This window comes from Musca domestica, unplaced genomic scaffold (genome assembly GCF_030504385.1).
Source record: "Musca domestica strain aabys unplaced genomic scaffold, Musca_domestica.polishedcontigs.V.1.1 12, whole genome shotgun sequence".
NCBI lineage: Eukaryota > Metazoa > Arthropoda > Insecta > Diptera > Muscidae > Musca > Musca domestica.
The window spans coordinates 12,015,539-12,036,798 of NW_026712155.1; the positions used below are offsets into that span (position 1 = coordinate 12,015,539).

The 21,260-nt window shown below is 34.8% G+C and overlaps 1 long non-coding RNA gene across 1 annotated transcript; it reads left to right on the forward strand.

Moving 5' to 3' along the window:
* The first annotated feature begins 272 nt into the window (after positions 1–272).
* LOC131807208 (uncharacterized) lies at positions 273–755 on the forward strand. Its single transcript, XR_009344317.1, has 2 exons — positions 273–491; positions 551–755. It is a non-coding gene; the product is annotated as an uncharacterized LOC131807208 (long non-coding RNA).
* Positions 756–21,260: the final 20,505 nt, after the last annotated feature.

The following is a 21,260-nucleotide window of genomic DNA, read 5'->3' on the forward strand; positions in this document are numbered from 1 at the left end:
TACATGGCCCATTTTCAATACCAAAAGTCCTGCAGACATTATACACATGTGAGTAAAATGTTATCAAACTACTTAATTTCGTTCGGAAGCTAGAGTGATTTCCACAGACGGTTAGTCGGACAGACGGACGGACATCGCTAAATCGACATAGAATTTTAAGCTGATCAAGAATATATATACTTTGTTGGGTCTGACATGAGTATTTCAAGGAGTTACAAACGGAATGACAAAGTTGATATACCCTACATAGAATAGAATAGAATGGACCCAACATACCAAAAATACAATGCAGCTTGAGAACAATATTATAAAAATATAATTTTTCAACAATGCTTGAGAAACACTTATGTTCCACAAACATTTCTCAAATCTGTCCCTTGTTGACAAATTAGTTTTGATTTTTTGTGAAAATTGTCAGCAAGAAATTATTTTCTTTGGCAGAAAACAAAATCACGCGAATTTAGGACCCATTTCTGGACCGAACCCTTAAGGTATGCATGAATAATAAATCCGGGAATCTTTCACATAAATTATTCCAATCCCATTTCAGTTTGGAAGCATCAAAAAAGTTGAAGGAATTCAATAGATGTGTAGTCTTAGTGGAAGAGATGCAGAAGTTCAAATAAGGGAGAAGAAAGCGTCAGGGTATCAAGGCCACATGAGGCAGTGACTACTGGGATGTCCATTAAGAAAAAAATGTGAAAAATTATTAAAAATTAAAAAAATAATAATATTATATACTATTACAAAAATAAGCTTATTATAATATTATTTTTGTAAGCTTATTCTACAATTTCAAGTATAAGCTTATAAATAAGGGTTCCGTTTCGATTATTCTATACTTGTTACACAAACATTTTTCAATGTTTTCTCAAGATTTTCTCAAGCTTAAGGCTTATGTTCATAAGCTTAATGTAATATTATTCTCAAGCCATTTTGGTATGTTGGGGAGGGTATAACAAAGTTAATATTCCCTCCACAGAATGGTGGAGGTTATAATAAAAATTATGGCATTTAACTTTGTTGCAGTTTTTTATCTCACCCTATAAAGAGAAGGAAGAAGTCGATATACTACAAACCTGGCACGTGGCAATATTTATATAATATTTATTGAGGTCCTATACGAAATGTACAATATTGGCTCATTCCTTCTGAACCTGCTCCATAGAGGGTCAACAATTTGAATAATCATAACAGAAGTCAAAATATATTTAAATAATCGAACATTGGCTGGGTGTATATTTCTGTCGGCAAAACCGACTGATACTTTTTAACTTGTTTTTATTTATTTCCAAAAAATCAAAAATTGGAAAAACTTTTTTGAAAAACTTATTTTTCTTTGCCTTTATTTATTTTCTCAAAAAGTCCTTTTGATGCTTTCTTCTCTTTGAAGACATTTTTATATGTGCTCAATTTTCAATTTTCGTCCAACTTTTCTCATTAGAATTTTCGCATCCAATCCAGATCAAGTTCCAAGAGCGAGTATTTCCATATCTTTTGTTATCTCCCAATTTATACGTGGAAATAATAATTTTTTTAATTAAACATACCACTTCTTCGAACTTCAAAACTTTTTTTCTAATTTTCCGCTTAACTTTTTTGGCTGCACTCATAATTCAAAAAAAAAAAAAAAAAAAATAAAAAAATCACACACACACATATGTATGTTCATATTTATCTCGAATTACATTTCAATCGAACTGTAAATTGTAAGCAATTTAAAATAATTTCTGAAAAATTCTTTATTGAGTTTTTTGTTGGCTGGATGGCTGGCTGACTGGCTGACTGAGTGGCTGGGTAATTGGCACAACTTCATTAACGTAATCCATGTAACAAAATTGTTCGTTTATTTACCAAAAAAGCAAAAATAGAAAAAAAATCAAAGAATTACGAACCAATTCTGCGAAATAAAATCTTTTTTTTTTGGCATTCCCCACTCAAACTATAAATAATGCGCTCAGGGTTTAATATTTTTCAGTTTCTAAGAATCCATAATAATCATGCTACATGCATGCAGGTTAGTGTTACACAAACTAATGCTATCCAATATAGCAACCTCCTCCCTTACGATTGAATTTTCAAAACCCCACACATTTCTAATGGAAATTCCTGAAATGCAAGGGAACACCTTTTGTAAAAGTCAGACAAACTATTTGGGCAACAATCTATGCAACCAACCACCCACTCTACCACCCACTGTAGCACCCACTCCACACATCCTCCTTTCCCCTTCCCTTAACTCCTACCTAAAATAAGAAATTAAAGGCTATGGATTATTTTATGTTAAGCCGAACATGGTGGCGTATACATGTTATTATTACTCCATGGTTGGGTGTATGTGTGTGTGTGTTTGCTTATACGTGTTGGTGGTTTTTGGTAAACATTTGAATATATTCCTTTAACCAAACGAAAATTTAAAGCAAAACAGAGAAAATGAAACAGAAGAATTTCCCTTTGGAAACCCAAGAAAATAAACTTTTTTCTGATATTTTATCCCCTTTTATTTGTTCGTCTCCGTTTCCGAGTGGCTGCTGTTGTTGTTACGTTGACGTAGGTTCCAAGGATGTTAAGAGTAAATGTCAGCTACTTGGCCTATTGAAATATTGGCAATAGGTCAGTTATGAAGAGAGTTGGATGAGCTTTATTTCCAGTTTAGATAAATTTTTTTGGGGGGAATCAAGGGAAAAAAGCTTTCACCTGATTGGAAAGTCTCTTTTGTAACTAAAAAATGATGCTCTCCCTCTCTCAGTGTCTAAAATTACAAATACCGGCCATCTGGGATTCCATGGAAATGAAAATAAGGTGAGAGCTCTTTTTGTTCTATCTCTCCCTCCTCCAACAAAGTGAAAGTTTTCTCTGAGCGAGAGAGAGAGAGAGTAAAACATAACATTCAATGAGACTTGCATTACAAATGTATTACGCTCTGTGCCACATGACTGTGGGACCATCTCATTTACATTGGCAAACACTTGCTCTCTTCTCCTTTCTCTCCCTCTCCCTCTCTCTCCATGCATGCCAACCTGATGTACTTGCTGAAATGCACATGAATAATTAGAAAGATGCGTAAATGCCAATGTTTTGGGCCTCACAAAATACATCTCCCACACACACACACACACACCAACACCATCAGTGCTTTCTCCCAGAATTCCAAGAAGCAACAAAAAAAGGTCATGGATGGCATGGCATGGCACAACATTCGGGGAAGGCAAGCGTTAGGAGATACTGTCAACAACATTAAAGCAATGAAGATAGTTATGCTTTGAACATATTTTTTTGTTCCCTCTTCGTTGTTCTCACTTGGCGTTTGTTTTCCTTCTCTTCCGCTCTTTTGTTCGTCTTTTTCTTTTGTTTGTTTTTGTTTTTGAAGGCAAATATGTTTGGTTTAAGGTAACAATAACAACGGCAAGAATAATCAACACAGCATAAAAAGAATGCTGAAGAATTGTTATGGATATAAAAGAAGACAGAAGCAGAAGAAGAAGAAAAGAAAAGTGTTTAGCTTTGATTTCTTATTAAAAACTCATCAGGCTGAGCACTGCTGAGCTGCAGTCATTGTCTTTCCCCTTCCTCCCGCCCTCTCTCATCCGCCCATCACTCATGAATGATGAAGGGTGTTTTTTAGGTGTGTAATTGTATTTGTAATTCTTCGAATTAATCGTCAGAGTATTCATGGCAGAGCTTAGATTTGAATGATTTTATTATTGGTTTTAAAGAGTTGATTAGTTTATCTAGGATTCCTTGAAAATGAGGTAGCTCTAGGAAGTAATTTGCTTAAAGGTAAAGAGGTCAGAAGAGGTTCTTTAGAAACTATCTTCTATATAAACAATTTACAAAGTATCGGTCGGTTTTGCCAACAGATGTGTACCTTCGGCCAATGTTCAATTTAAATATATTTTGACTTTGTTATGGTTATTCATCGCTAGATCGAATCCAAATGCCCTAAAACGGATTTGGTTCGAAGAGACCTAAGGTCTGAAATCGTTATTTCGATGAGGCACGTTTTGGTGGTATCAAATGATATATACCCTCTCTAGCCATATAGCTGAGGGTATAAAAGGGAGAAGAATGATGAATACCTGACAGACTGGCAAAAGGGCGTGTGGCTGGGTTTTTGAAAATTCGTACTAAAAGGGTACGAAAGGTACTAAAATGTACTAAAAATTTCATAAATTTGTATTGGACAAGCGGAATGAGTTAGAAATTTGGAATGAGAATCACCAACTGGCGAAGGGGGGTGTAATAAGGCTGAGTTTTGGAAATTCGTACTAATCGACCACGAAAAGTACTAAAATGTGCAAAAAATTTAATAACTATTATTGGACAAACGGAATCACATAGAAATTTGGAATGATAGTAACTGATGGAGTGCAGGATACAAGGCCATAATTTTTACATTTTTTTTCAATTTTTATACCCTACAACACTATGTGTTGGGGGTATTATAAGTTTGATTGGGCCAAAAATTATGTAACACCTCGAAATATTGGTTTCCCACATAGGAAAGTATATATGGATCTTCCTAGCTCGCCGAGCTGAGTCGATCTAGCTATGTATGTCCGTCCGTCCGTCTGTCCGTCTGTCCATGTTAATTTGTAATCACTCTACAGGTCGCAATTATGGCCCGATCTTCACGAAATTTAAAATGTAGGTGGGGTTAATGTCAGAATAGAACCCTATTTCTTTTGGAGATGATCGCCAAATGTTTAAGGGTTGAAATGGACCAAATACTGAAAAAATGTCGGATTTTGCAGTAGCTATACAGGTCGCAATTATAGACCAATCGACACGGAAATGCGCACGTAGCTAGAGTTTTGGGCGGGGAAGAAGCCTACCAAATTGGGTGGTCATCGGATAATATTTAGCGGGTAAAATAGACCATATCTTTTGTGTTGAAAAAATGCAAAAATTTTCATTAAACCGCAAATATTTTAAATCATGCCGAAATCACGAAGCCATGACAAGGTTACTTCTGATCTTTACATTGATGTTAACATCCAACAAAACGGATATATAGCAAAATATGTGCGATTTATATGTCTATCAAAGAAGATATGCTTGAAAGATCTCTTATATGTCGAGAACGGCTGAACAGATTTCGACAGTTCTCATTAATTCAGAATGGCCTCTTGGCTGGAAAGAAAAAAAATCTAAAAAATCGCATAAAAATAGATGAAAATATAGATTTTGTAAAATTTTCTCATATTTTTTCAATTTTGTCATATTTTTGGCATATTTTCATTTTGAATTAAACATTTGGTAATATTTCTATAGCTAACAAAACTAAGTAGTTAGGATATCATATACAGATCGCATTTATGGCCCAATCTTTACGAAATTTCGCATGGGGATAAGATGAGGGTCAGAATAGAAGCCTACTCTTTTTGGAGATGATCGCCATATATTTGAGGGTGGAAATGGACCAAAAAACTGCAAAATTGTCAGCAGGCCGTAATTATCGCCCGATCCTCACGCACATTTGAATGGGGGTTACCGCACATTGCAAAAGCCAAGCAGTTTTGGATGGCCAAAATACGAAAATGTCCATTCCAGTGACTTTTTGGAGAATTCACAAATACAGGAAAGACGCACTTCTGACTATTTCGTTAACGCAGATTTCGTTGAAGAATATAGTCAAATGTCTGTACCTCATATAGAGGCGTTTCAGTCAAAAACCAATAATAAATGTTAATCTTTTTGCCACTTCTGAGAGATTATAGGTCTTTGGGAAATATTGGTTCCAGATCTAGGAAGACTATTTAAGTGCAACATCTACCAATAAATTGGAAATTAGCAAATTAGTTTAAGTTGCTATTTTTCGAAAATTTGAGAATGAAACCTGATGGTTTTCTTTTATTATTTGTCAAAATATCTTGTGGAATTCTTTCGAGTTTCTCGCCTATATAAACTGTATCGTTTATTATAGTGTTGTAGGGTATTCAACGGTCGGGCCCGCTCGACTGTAGCCTTTGCTTACTTGTTTAAAATGAATTTTTTTTAATGAAGCAAAAAATGTTGGAAATAGAAACAAATTTTAGAATAATTTTAGATTTGTTCGAATTGGTAACCTTTGGCACAAATTATGGCCTTTAAACGGCCACTGAAACCGTCACACGCTGCCCAAATGTTGCTCTGCGGTATTTTGGCCTTTATTCGGCATTTATTTTGATGCCACGGTCGATTAATACGAGCGGAGAGCGAACATAGGCTGTTATGGCGGCCCACACCATCACCATGGACGGCGCTTGAGTTCTGGTGGCCAACTGAAGGTGCAGATTTTCAGCTGACCTCCTTGGCAAATAAACACGATCATTTTGTTGATTTATAAACTTCTGGACAACGAATGATTTCTCATCGGAGAAAACCAAATTCGGCAGTTCACACGATCATTTTGTTTGTTTACTGCCTCAATTTCTGGACAACGAATGTTTTCTCATCGGAGAAAACCAAATTCGGCAGTTCACCACTTTCGGCCAAACGAAGCAACTCTTTAGCTCTTTTGAGTCTATTTTCTTTCTGTTGCGGTGTAAGTTCTTGCACTTTTTGGAATTTCAATGGCTTTACCCCGAGCTCATTTTTCAATATTTGCCGAATGGAATATTGCGATATGTTCAGGTCGCCATTTTTCGGCCACTACGACGCGGATTTCGATCAAGTCGCTTTTTACTTTTCGAACCATTTCTGCTGATGTTACTGTTTTCTTCTTTCGTTCACTTCCCTGACGTCGGGCCACGCTACCAGTATCACACGGTAACGAGCGATGGTACGAGACACAATAGATTTATTCACATTTAAATGCTGGAGTGCTCTAACGATAGCCACTTGAGGTTTTCCAGCCAGATATAAAGAAATCGCACTATCCCGCTTGAATTCCATTACGAATAACTTTTGTTCTGGAAAATTCTCACAAAAAAGTACGCTTGTAAACAATACAATGAGCTGTCATTGGAATAATTTTAAGAGCTGTCGGACGAGTGGCTTAGAAATGACAGCAGTCTGAATTAATTTATAGTTTTTTCATCTCACCCTGCATAGTTGTTTGTAATGTACTAAATAGTATATAATTTGGTATTGGGTGGAGGAATAGGGCCGGAATCCTAAAATTGAGATATTGAGGTGGTGTTGCAAATATGTACTATAATTGTACGAAAACTGCAACATGGTACCATATTTCGAATTGTGTGAAGGGATAGAAATAAAATTCTCATATTTGTTATATGGATAACTGTTGTTATCAGTGTTCTGAAAAATTTCCCTTATTTGTAGGAAAAGTACTAAATGGTACCAAATTTGGTTTTGGGTGAAGTGATTGGTCTGAAATTCTCAAATTTTATATTAAGGTCTCTGTTGATATCTTGAATTGAGATATGGATGTGGTTTTGGAATATATATACAATAATTATAGGAATAGTACTAAATAGTACTAAATTTGGTATTTGGTGAAAGTATAGACCTGATATCGTAAAAAAAAAAATATTTTAGGAAATAAAATAAAAAAAATATTTAACGAAAAATATTTATATTTCGATTGTCTTTGAAAAAAAAAATAAATAATAAAACCCCACCGATTGTCCTTAAAAATAAATTTTAAAAATTCACAGCTATGTCTCCGATTGTAATTAATTAAAAAACAAGTAAGCAAAGGCTACAGTCAAGCGGGGCCGACCGTTGAATACCCTACAACACCATAATAAACGATACAGTTTATATAGGCGAGATACTCGAAAGAATTCCACAAGATATTGTGACAAATAATAAAAGAAAACCATCGGGTTCCGTTCTCTAATTTTCGAATAATAGCAACTTAAACTAATTTGCTCATTTCCAATTTATTTGTAGATGTTGCACGTAAATGATCTTCCTAGATCTGGAACCAATATTTCCCAAAGACCTATAATCTCTCAGAAGTGGCAAAAGATTAACATTTATTATTGGTTTTTGACTGAAACGCATCTATATGAGATACAGACATTTGACTATATTCTTCAACGAAATCAGCGTTAACGAAGTAGTCAGAAGTGCGTCTTTCCTGCATTAGTGAATTCTCCAAAAAGTCACTGGAATGGATATTTTCGTCTTATCCCCATGCAAAATTTCGTAAGGATCGGGCCATAAATGCGATCTGTATATGATATCCCGATATCCTAACTATTCAGTTTTGTTAGCTGTAGAAATATTACCAAATGTTTAATTCAAAATGAAAATATGCCAAAAATATGACAAATTTGAAAAAATATGAGAAAATATTACAAAATCAATATTTTCATCTATAGATAGATATTTTTATGCGATTTTTTTAGACGTTTTTTCTTTCCTGCCAAGAAGCCATTCTGAATTAATGAGAACTGTCGAAATCAGTTCAGCCGTTCTCGACATATAAGAGATCTTTCAAGCATATCTTCTTTGATAGACATATATATCGCACATATTTTGCTATATATCCGATTTGTTGGATGTTAACATCAATGCAAAGGTCAGAAGTATACTTGTCATGGCTTAGCGATTTCGCCGGGATTTAAAATATTCGCGGTTAAATAAAAAATTTTGAATTTTTTCAATTTTTTTACCCGCTAAATATTATCCGATGACCACCCAAATTGGTAGGCTACTTCCCCGCCCTTAACGCTAGCTACATGCGAAATTCCGCGTCGATTGGTCTATAATTGCGACCTGTATAGCTACTACAAAATCCGAAATTTTTTCAGTATTTGGTCCATTTCAACCCCTAAACATTTGGCGATCATCTCCAAAAGAAATAGGCTTCTATTCTGACCTTAACTCCACCTCCATTCTAAATTTCGTGAAGATCGGGCCATAATTGCGACCTGTAGAGTGATTACAAATAAACATGGACAGACGGACAGACGGACATACATAGCTAGATCGACTCAGCTCGGCGAGCTAGGAATATCCATATATACTTTCCTATATGGGACACCAATATTTCGAGGTGTTACATAAATTCTGGCCCAATCAAACTTATAATACCCCTAACACATAGTGTTGTAGGGTATAAAAATTCACAGTTATGACTCCGATTGTAATTAATTTTAAAAAAAAGTTTTTTTTTATATATATGGTCTTTAAAAATATTTTTAAAAAATCCACCGTTGTAGCACCAATTGTCCTTGAATTCACGATAGTAGTACTTTTGTACCTCATGATTTTAGATATTTAATTTTTTTTAAAAAATAATTTCGTGCTCCGTTCAATTTATATTTTTTCACATTTAGAAAATTCCCCGAAACCTTGAATTGCATGTACAATTCTAGGAATTGTCTTTTTTTTTTGCCGAAACCTGTGGTGTTCTTTAAATATAACCTCTTTTTCTGTGTGGCTCACAAATTAATGCAAAATTTACGACCACCATTTCGCCGGGGACTCAAAGTAATTTAAAAATGTGCACAATAATTTGTTTACTCTTAATAACTTCGCAGAGCCAGACATGCGGGCAATCAATCTGTCTCATAAATAAAACGGAACGATGGAGCGCTGGAAAAAAAAACAAACTTTGGCATAACTGGCTGCGGTGTGTCATAAATTATGGTTAGTCCTTAAAGGATTTTCATCGTTTTTATTTTTATTTTTATTTTATTTCATTGCCTGTTGTTGGCTGTTTGTTTTCTCCTTCAGCCTTTATTTTGGTGGCAGTGATTTTTCTGTGTTTGCTGTCGTTGCGGCTGTTGTTTTTTTTTCTCGTTCTTTCTTAAAATAATGATTTATTCTCATTAATTTCGTGACGCTTATAATGTGCACATATATATATGCACATTTTTTTCTCGGGGTTTTCTTTGCCGTTGTGCATAAATTGGCTTTAATCCACCTACCCAGAGATTTAACCATTTGCACTCTATATTAGGTATTATTTGCATTCTAAAAAATAATTTTTTAAGATCATTAATTCAAAGTTAGGACCCAAGGCAACCCTAAATGTGGTTAGAGTTCTCAGAACACAAACAAAATTATGGATCTTTGAATATATACCCTTAAAAACTTATTGTGTCCTTCGATGTCTCTAAAAAAAATATTTTGAATCTATCCACGATTAAGGTTTCAATAATTTATTTAAAAAAAATAATAATTTTATAAATCCATAAAAAATATTCTATAAAAATTACGTTTAACCCCGATAGTTGTTAAAAATTAGGCCTTTAAATTAAAAATTATAGCCACGATGGTCTTTGAAAAACTAATTTTAAACAAGTAAAAATGCTGCAAGTTCGGCCGGACCGATCTTTGAATACCCTCCTCCATTTAGAACGAATTTCGCAATTTTCAAAAAAATAAAATCCATTAAAAATTCTGTTCACATCTTAAAAATACCGAATGTATCCATTATATTAGGGTCTATACGACGACGTGAACCTGCATAGGCAACTTTAGTCATAACCATTACAATATTCAAAGGAGAAACTTGAAAAAAAAAATCGGTGAAGAATGTAGTTAAGATCGAATATAGGGAGGTACCATTATATAGGGGCTATACCAAAACGTGGACCTGCACAAACAATTTTCGGTCATAGGCTATAGTATCCATTACGAACTTTAAATACCAAATTTTTAACAATTCCGGTGAATAAAGTAGCTTAATTCACCAAAATACCGAATATCAGGAGGTGTCGTTATATAGAGGCTATACCAAAACGTGAACCTGCACAGACAATTTTCTGCCATAGGCTGTAGTATCTATTACGAACCTCAAATAGCAAATTTGAAATAATTCCGGTGAATAATGTCGCTAAAATCATCAAAATACCGAATATCGGAAGGTGTACCGTTATATGGGGGCTATACGAAGGCGTGGACCTGCACGAAAAATTTTCTGCCATAGGCTGTAGTATCTATTACGAAACTCAAATAGCAAATTTGAAATAATTCCGGTGAATAATGTCGCTAAAATTATCGAAATATCGAATATCGGCAGGTACCGTTATATGGGAGCTATACGAAGACGTGGATCTGGACAGACAATTTTCTGTCTAAGGCTGTAGAATCCATTTCGAACATCAAATACCAAATTTAAAACAATTCCGGTGAATAATGTCGCTTAAATCATTAAAATACCGAATATCCATTATATGGGGGCTATACCAAGACGTGAGCCTACATGGCCCATTTTCAATATCAAAAGTCCTGCAGACATAATATACATTTGAGTAAAATTTTGTCAATTTACTTCAATTCGTTGATAAGCTACAGTGATTTCCACAGACGGACAGTCGGATAAAAATTAAGATTATGACCCCGATGGTTTTTAAAAAATGTGGCCTTAAAATTCAAAATTATAGCCAGGATGGCCATTTTAACCCTATTTCTAAAAAGTCTTGAATTCATGACCCAAGCCATGTTTTTCTAAAAATGTTAGATAATAGCTTTGATAGCTTTTGGATAAATACTTTAAAAAATCTGCTTTTTCAGATATAAAGAGTTCTGAGAAAATGAAATCCACGATTATAACTCGGGCAAGTCTTCAAAAAAATATGAAATCCATGACCGAAGCTAGGGTCCCTTAAAAATATTAGATATGAGCACCGATGATACCTGAATAAATATTTTTAATAATTCTCGAATATAGCTATGATCGTCCATGAAGAGTACAAAAATATGCAAATATAGCCTTAAAAGAAATATATTTAAAAGACCCTGACTATTTTCCCATGGCCCTTTAAAATATCTTTAATAAAACCTGGCATTGGCCAAACCGGTTTTTTTCGAAAAATATAAGGGGTTACCTTCTATAGTCTCTGGTTACTTTTAAAGATCTAATAAAGCTATGAATAGTTTTAAAAATTTACGATTATAACTCTGATAGCTCTTCAAGAAATATGGAATCCATGACCGAAGCGAGGGTTCCAAAAAAATATTGGATATGAGTTCCGATAACCTCTGACCAAATATTTTTAAAAATCGGCAAATATGGCTATGATCTTCTGTGAAGAATACTAAAAAAAAAGTTGTCCAATATAACCTCGCTTGTCTTTGAAGAAATATGTTTAAAATATGCCGTAAAACGATTACGGCTCTTCCATGGTCCTCAAAAATATTTCTAATTAATCAGTTTTTTCAATAATTACAGGGAAAATCCAGCAGATTATGAAAGTAGAGCAAAAAAAAAAAAAAAAAAAAAAAGAAGCGGCGTTTTGGAAGTTTACATCGCAAAGTTACAAAAATATAGGAGGGAGGACCCTCTAATACACTTTTCGACATTTTGGAATTAAGATTTCTCCGAATCCGTGCACTTTAGGTGTATAATGTTTTGGGAAATATGGAAGCTAAAAATATGAGGAATATTATGGTTGGAAATTTCAACTCTCATGCGAGTCAACAAAGGGGTAATTTTTGGCCATTTTTTAAATATGCTTAGAAACTCCCTTTAAACGGGATCATAGCAAGTCAAAATATTCTACAATATTATTTCTCATAAAATTCTACCATAGGTCCTGGAAGACACCGAAACTCTCAAACATACCTAAACGACAGGAATGCGCATATATTATTAAAGTGACATTTTGGGGTTAAAATGTGACTATGTGTGAGCTCGTGCAAATTTCTCCAACAAAGCATCATTTTAGAAGGATGGCGTCAAAGACAAAAATATTCCTCTTCAAATTTTACTACAAGTCTCTATAAGAAGGAAATCTATATTTCCATTGGATATCAAAAAAATATTTACCTCAATGTTCACAAAAAAGAAAAAAAAAAACCGAAAATATTCCCTAATTTTTTGTCATATTGTTCATAAGATGTACATTTAGAGGTGCAAAGGGACTAAAAATTATTAATTTCTTCTAATTTTGTAGTCGCTCTATAGGCCATAATTGAAACTAATCGACACGGAATTTCGCATCGGAAGAAGTTAAGGACAGGGAATAAGTCTAGCATTTTGGATGACCATTGGATTACATTTAGCTGTAAAATTGATCACAACTTTCACAACTTTTGCCAAATTCTCCGGGCCAAAAAACTAAGGGTAACCTCTGGGCGGGGCTCTTTGACATTATTTCAAAAACGAAATCTTCTAAAATGGATTTGGATATAAGGGGACTTCCAACATATTGTAGTGTTATCACATGGTCGGCCCCGCACGACTATAGCCTATGCTTACTTGTGTTTTTCTATCAAATTTTTCTCAGACTTTTTTCGAGTGGACGGCTGAAAGTGACATAAAATTGCGTTTTAGGCAAAAGTTGTCAAGAGGATATATATTCTACACAGAATTTTATTATAAGTGCCAGAATATACTATATATCTAGATTGAATAGTTTTATGAAAATTACATTCGAATTTCATATAATAAAAGGGGAATTTTTATGTTTACATTTTGATTGTTATTTTTATACAATTTTTTTCTCGGACTCTTTTCGATTTGACGCCTTAAAGTGACATAAAATTTCATTTTAGTCGGAAGGTACCAAAAGAAGAAATATTCTATAAAAATTGTCACTATAAATTTTGGAATAATGTATATGTCTAGCTACAATAGTTTGTAAGAAAATGTCGTTCGAAATTTTGGTACTAATTTAATTTACTATTAATTTACCACCTCTCAAATCTAAGACAAAATCTCCCTTTAAGCTTCATTTTTTGGCAAAGGTGTTAAAGGAAGAAGTATTCTAGATCGAATTTCATTGTTAGTCACTGAAGAAAAGAAATGCGAATACTTAATATTTACCATAATAAAATAACAGCAATTTTTGTTAATGAAAACCCTGATTTATTTCTAAAGAATCGTAATTCACTGTAAATTTTCTTAAATTCCTTAAAATCCTTTGGAAAATACGCCCAATATCCTTGCAATAACTGAAATCGGGAGAAATATAAACCCTTACCTTAACATCAATATTCCAATTTACATATATTCTGTAGGTGATTTTATAGGCCATCCAAACCCTATGGCTTCCCAATTTTTATTAATTTTACCAATAAACCATTCATTTACTTCTGGCTTAAATAAATAATTTTTTTTTTGTTTTTGTATTTTTTACTGGTTTTCGTTTCACTCAATCTTCATATCGAAAATTGTTTACAAGTTTCACGTTGATTGTTTACTGTGCTGGGGATGTGCATCACCATTACACTGTTTTCGGTTGAATGTCCTGGCGTAGGACTACAATTGCGACGGCTGTTATTGTTTGCGGCTAACGTAACTTAATAACTGCAACAAAAAAAGAGAAGAATAAAAAATAAAAAAAAAAAAACAAAAAAGGAGAAAAAAAAACTTAAATGAAATTATAAAGATTAATGACTCTTAGAGAAAGAAAGCAAGAAAATTGAAATTAAAGAAAGCCTTACAGGATGACAACAACAGCAGTAACAACAACAGCAAAATACCTTAAAACAACACTCACTTAGCCAGTCTTTCAGACAGTGTTGACAACCTTTTGCAAATGGTATTGTCGGCCGAAAACAAAACAACAAATAAATGTAACATAATAAATAATTAAATATGACCTTAATTAATCATTGAATTTAGCCGAAAAACAACAAAAGACAAAACAGAAAACAATGAAAAGAAGACGTAGCAAAAAAAAAAAAATTGTACACAAAACGGATGACGGATTTTGGTCAGAGAACATATTAAAATGTCAGTCAAAAAGAACTCCAAAAGAACCGAACGAACAAAACTAAATGAAAGTGCATTGTTAATGATTTGATGAAATATTTGCCTTCATTTTTCATGGCATTTACGTCACTCAAGTGGATTGTTTTGTGGTGTTGTAATGGTGTCGTCTAGAAGGTCAAGGGAACCCTTGACTCTTAAAACAAAATCATATAAAATTTCAATCAGAGCATTAAACTAAATTTGATGGCATTTTTATTACAGGAAGGATCAAGGGTATAGTGCGTGCCATTTGAACTATTGGCCATTTGACCTTTGACATGTTATAATTTATGACATTTCCTCTATTTTATGGAACGATGTAGTTAAAATTTTTGGGGTGTGAAAAAGTTTATGTATGAAAACCCTTGGTATGTGAAGCTACCAGCTAAAATGAGTGGAATGGAAATAGGGTCAAGACCTTCATTAGCATATATGTGAGCTCTATTCCGAAACATGGACCCACAATGAAATTTATGGCGAAAAAGTGTTCTACGACCAAAGAAACCAAGTTAAAGTTACTTGGAAAATACGACCAAGTCTAAAATGAGGGGATATGATTACACTGTGCGACACAAAAAAATAATAAATACAGCAGATTAGGAAATTAAAGCTAAAACCAGTAAAGAAAGTCCTAAAGTCGGGCGGGCCGATTTTATGATACCCTACACCACTTTGCTAATTTAGTTGAGCTCCACTTAATAATTAAAAGTTTTTATGGGAGAATTCAATCATACACGCTATGATTATAATTATAATTTAAAATTCAAAGGACTAAATATGCCGAAGCATTTGTATCTTTTAAATTCGGACTTGTATTGCCCATTTGGTGCGGAATTAATTTGAAATCGGATAAAAATATATATGGAAACTATATCCAAATCTGAACCGATCTCGATAAAATTTGGCAAAGATATTTCTGAGCTGTATTTGATATATTTCCCTGAATATCGTTGTTACGGAGTGCATATTACGGCTGTGGGTAACAAATACAATAAATCGGATGAACAATATATATGGGAGCTATAACTATATCTGAACCGATCTTCACCAAAGTTGGCATACTACCTTCTAGACTAAATTCGGTCGTATGTGCCAAATGCCATACCATTTGGACAAATATTAAAAGGCAAATCGGACGAAGATATATATGGGAGCTATATCTAAAGTTTGACTGATTATCTCCAATTTCAATAGGGTTCGTCCTTGGGCCAAACAAAAGATCTTTGCACAATTTCATCTGGATCGGGCAATAAATGCGACCTGTACTTTGTTTACAAAAATACATGGACAGACGGACGGACGGACAGACATGCATAAATCGACTCAGAATGTGATTCTATGCAGATCATCAAAAGGAACTATGGGTCTATCTCGTTTCCTTTTGCCTGTTACAAGAAATGCACAAAGACATAATACCCTGACCACCTTGTGGTGTAGGGTATAAAAAGGCACGTGTATCGGCGTTTTGAAAGTTTTCAAAGAAAACAAGGGGTGAAGAGGGAGAAGTTTCCCCTTTTCGGACACTTTTGGAAATTTTCCAATTAAGATTCCTCGGAATCCATGCATTTTAGAGGTATAGTGTCTTCGGCAATATTGTAGATAAAAATACTGGGAATATTTTGCTCGAAAATTTTAACCCACAAGCGTGTCAACAAAGGGGTCTTTTGTGTCCATTTCTTGGAATATGCGTTTCAACGCATATAGTGGACCTCTCCTTAAACGGGGCCGAAGCAGATCAAAATATTCTACAAAATTATTTCCCATAAAATTTTACTATAGGTCTAAGAAGAAAGTCTTACCTAAACACCAGGAATTCGTACATATTAAAAACACATTTTAGGGTTCAAACCGTCGTTTGTGTGAATTTGAGCAATAATCTCTGACAAAACATCATTTTAGCAGGATGATGTCAAAGACAAAAATATTTTTAATTAATTTTTACTGCAAATCACTAAAGAAAAGAAAATTCTATTTCCATTGTACAACAAAAAATATTTAACTCAATGTTCCGCAAAAAACAATCCCCAAAAATTTTGATAAATTTTTCCTCAGACTTTTTTTCGAGTTGACTCCTGAATGTAGCGTAAAATTTCGATTTAGGGAGAAGCTATCAAAAGAACAAATATTCAACACCAAATGTCATTAAAAATCTCAGAATAATTCATACAGGGTGGGATAAAAAAAACTGCAACAAAGTCGAACACCATAATTTTTAGATTTTTTTAACTTTTATTGAATGAAAGCAAAAATGTCGGAAATATCATTAAATTTTAGAATAAGTTTAGATTTGTTCGAATTTGTCACCTTTGGCACGAATTATGGTCGAATTATGGTCAATTACGGTCAATGAAACCGTCACACGCTGCCCGAATGTTGCTCGCGGTATTTTGGCATATTCCTGGCGACAATAGTACAACGGATTGGTATCCAGAAAATTTGTTAATCATTGTTCGCTGGAAATAAAGCAGGCAACCTCATTTTGTAACCATTCTTGGGTGGCACGTGCTGAGTGCGATGGTGCTGAGTCCTGTTGGAATGTCCAAGGTCTGCGGCCAAAATGTTTGCGTGTTCAAGGCTTTAATACACCCTCCAGAATATTTTCGCCATAATATTCGGCATTTATTCAGATGCCACGGTCAATTAATACGAGCGGAGAGTTACCATCGGCTGTTATGGCGGCCCTGCTCGCACCATCACCATGGCCGGCGCTTGAATTCTGGTGGCCATAATACACCCTCCAGAATATTTTCGCGATAATATTCGGCATTTATTCTTATGTCACGGCCAATTAATACGAGCGGAGAGCAACCATCGGCTGTTATGGCGGTCCACATCATCACCATGGCCGGCGCTTGAATTCTGGTGACATTTTCAGCTGACCTCTTTGACAAGTAAACGCGATCATTTTGTTTGTTTACAAACTGCCGGACAACGAATGTTTTCTCATCGGAGAAAACCAAAAACCAAATTCGGCAGTTCACCACTTTCGGCCAAGCGAAGCAACTCTTTAGCTCTTTTGAGTCTATTTTCTTTCGGTGTTAGTTCTTGCGCTTTTGGAATTTCAACGCCTTTACCCCGAGCGCATTTTTCAAAATTTGACGGATGAAATATGGCGATAAGTTCAGCTCACGAGCCGCGACGGGCGTGAAATAGTTCTAAAAGTAAAGAAGCCACACTTTTCGAACTATTTCTGCTGATGTTGCTGTTTTCTTTCGTCTGCTTCCACTCCACTTGACGTTGAGCTACGCTACCAGTATCACACGGTAATGAGCGATGGTACGAGACACAAAAGATTTATTCACATTTAAATGCTGAAGTGCTCTAAAGATAGCCACTTGTGACTTTTCAGCCAAATATAAAGAAATCACACTATCACGCTTGAATTGCATCACGAATAACTTTTTTTTTGGAAAATTCTCACCAAAACGCTGTTGTACGCTTGTAAACAATATAATGGGCTGTCACTGGAATAATTTTAGCAATTGTCGGACGAGTGCCTTAGAAGTTGGTTGCAGTTTTTTCATCTCAGCCGGGGCATTTAGGTAAGATTTAGACTCTTGACGTCTTCCAAGACCTATATGACAAAAAAATTTGTCGAATATTTTGACTCTACAACATCAACTAGCTACAATAGCGGCGTCTGAGGCCCGGTATTCTACAGCAGAGACCTCTGAGGGCAGTTACTCTACATCAACGACCTCTGAGGTCAACAATTTTACTCAGCAACCTTAGAGGTCAGTTACTCTAAAGTAGCGACCTCTAAGCCTAGCTTTACAGCAGTGACGTTTGAGGTCAGATATTCTACAGCAGTGACGTCTGAAGGCAGATTTCTCCAGTAGAACCCTCTGAGGCCAGCTACTCCTCATTGGCGACCCCTGAGACCAACCACTCTTCAATAGCTAGGCCAGTTAGACTACAGTAGCGACCTCTGTGGCCAACTTCTCTATAGTAAGCGACCTGAGACCAGTTATCCTACAGTAGCGAACTCTGAGGCCAGTTACACTTCAACAGCGACCTCTTTTCCTTCATGCAATACCTAACATAATATGCAACTCCAAATACCAACAGAGACTTCAATAGCATATTTGAGGATTCCAGCCTTATCCTTTCACCCAATACCGAATTTAGTATCATTGAGTACTTTTCGTACAATTATTGTACACATTTCCGAAAAACATTTACTAATGTCCAGACCACAAATGAACAGCAACCATGATACTTAATTTCACATTTCAAGCACTATCTGTTCATTCAATACCAAATTGTACCAAATATGGTACCATTTAGTACTTTTCGTAATGTGTACTACATTTCTAAACCCATATCCAAATCTTAATTCCAGATACCAACAGAGACTTCAATATCAAATTTGAGAATTCCAGCCATATCCTTTCACCCAATACCGAATTTAGTACCATTGAGTACTTTTTGTACAATTATAGTACATATTTTCGGAACCACTTCCATATGTCCTGAATACACATCAGCAGCTACCCTTATACCAAATTCCATTATTTAATTACTAACTGTTTACCCAATACCAAATTGTACCAAATTTAGTATTATTTGGTATATTTCGTGACTTGTAGTACACATTTCCACAACCACCTATTTATCACAAACCTACCACCAACAGGGACCCCAATACAAATTTTCAAAATTCCAGCTTCATCCGTTCACCCTAAACCAAATTGTTTCAAATTTAGTACCATTTAGTACTTATTTAGCACTTAGTACACATTTTCAAAACTACCTTCATATATCAAACATAATTTCCCACCTTAATTGTCATACGAAATTCCGAGTTTTTAAATTCATCCTTTCACCCGAAATGAAGTTTTTCCACATTTAGTACCATTTGGTACAGTTGGCACACTTAGTACACATTTTCAAAACCACCTTCATATAGCAAACTTTCTTTCCAACCCTGATTCTCATACCCAATTTCAAGTTTTTCAGCTCTATCCGTTCAAATAATACCAATTGGTACCATTCGAATATGGTTTAGTACCATTTTAGAACTTTTCGTTACCTTAAAGTTCGAATTTTGCAAAAACCTCTTTTTGGGAGAACTATCCTGCACTGTATTAGTGAATCTCATTACAAATTTCAGAATTCTAGCTCATTCCGTTTGTCCAATACAAATTATTTAAATTTTTAGTACATTTTTGTACTTTTCGTACCATTTTAGTACAATTTTCCATCTTCCTTTCTCCATCAGTGACTCTTATTTCAAATTTCAGAATTCTAGCTTAATCGATTTGTCCATTACAAAGTATTCAATTTTTAGTACATTTTGGTACTTTTCGTACCTTTTTTTGTACGAATTTCCAACTTCCTATACAAATACAAAGTATTTCACTTTTTAGTACATTTTAGTACTTTACGTACCCTTTTAGTACCAATTTTTCATCTTTCTTTCTCCATCAGTGACTCTCATCCCAAATTTCAGAATTCTAGCACAATCGATTTGTCCTTTGCAAAGTATTCTATTTTTTGTACATTTTGGTACTTTCCGTACCCTTTTTGTGCGAATTTCCAACATTCTTTCCGCTCCTCAATCCGTCGATATTGACAACATTTAATTGTCTCTCTGCCATTACTGGGAAGGCAAAATTTTTGTTACAAAGTTAAGAAAATTTATTGTTTTACTTATTTGTTGCCCGAAGTCTTTGCTAAGAGTCGATGGCTTGGCGAAATGAGGTCACAAGCATAAAATTATGGCCAAGGCAATGCCAGAGAAGAAGAAAAACAAAACAACAACAAAAACATAAAATATTATTGCGTTTAAATATATTTAACAATATTCATTGGCAAATTGTAAAACAACGGCAATAAAAATGAAGAAAATCAGTGGCAACAAATTTGGCAAATGGCTGCAGCGGCAATAAACACTCTCTTCAGTGTCTCCCCTCTCTTCCCCTGTCTTGGTCAAGGTGACAGGTATGTGGAGGTGGTTTTGAGTTAATCCTCTGCCCGGTTTTATTTCACTTTTCTTTAAAAAAAAAGATTTTTATATAATTTATGGCTCCCAATTCGCCGCTTGGTTGGCGGATCTTTGAGAGCATTAAAATGCTCGTTGAAGCAGCTGAACTTTTCTTTGTGGTCGAGAGGTCGGTGAGAGTTCTTCTTCCCCCGATTCAATCATTTGTCGCTGTTTCTGTTTCTGTTTGTGGTCACCATCCGGCCACCCTCCCTCCCATATCCTCTTGGACTTGCATTTTATTGTTATTATTGTTGTTGTTGTGCCTGAGTTTTTTTTTGCCATCATTTTTGTTGAGGTTTCTTCTGTTTGCTGCGTCTTTTGTTCGAAGTGTGTTTACTTTGCGGTCAATTTGAGTTTCATAATTAAAAATCTTTATAAAACTTATGACTCTCGTTTTGTGGTTATTTTGAGAAGACGAAGAAGAACAAGTACTCCAGCAGCATTAAAGACCAATGGCAGACCTAAGAAAAAAAAAGAATTCAATTGAAAGAAATTGCAAAATAAAATCCAGAGATTTAATAACTTTATCTATGAATTGTTTGGTTATGAATGACGCAGGGATTCTCCGAATGAGTGGGCGAAGGCAATGGAGAGGGTAATCCCAAGCAAGATATCATTAAAAAGTCATAAAAATAGATAGACAAAGAAAGATGATGAGGCTGGAGCCTCATG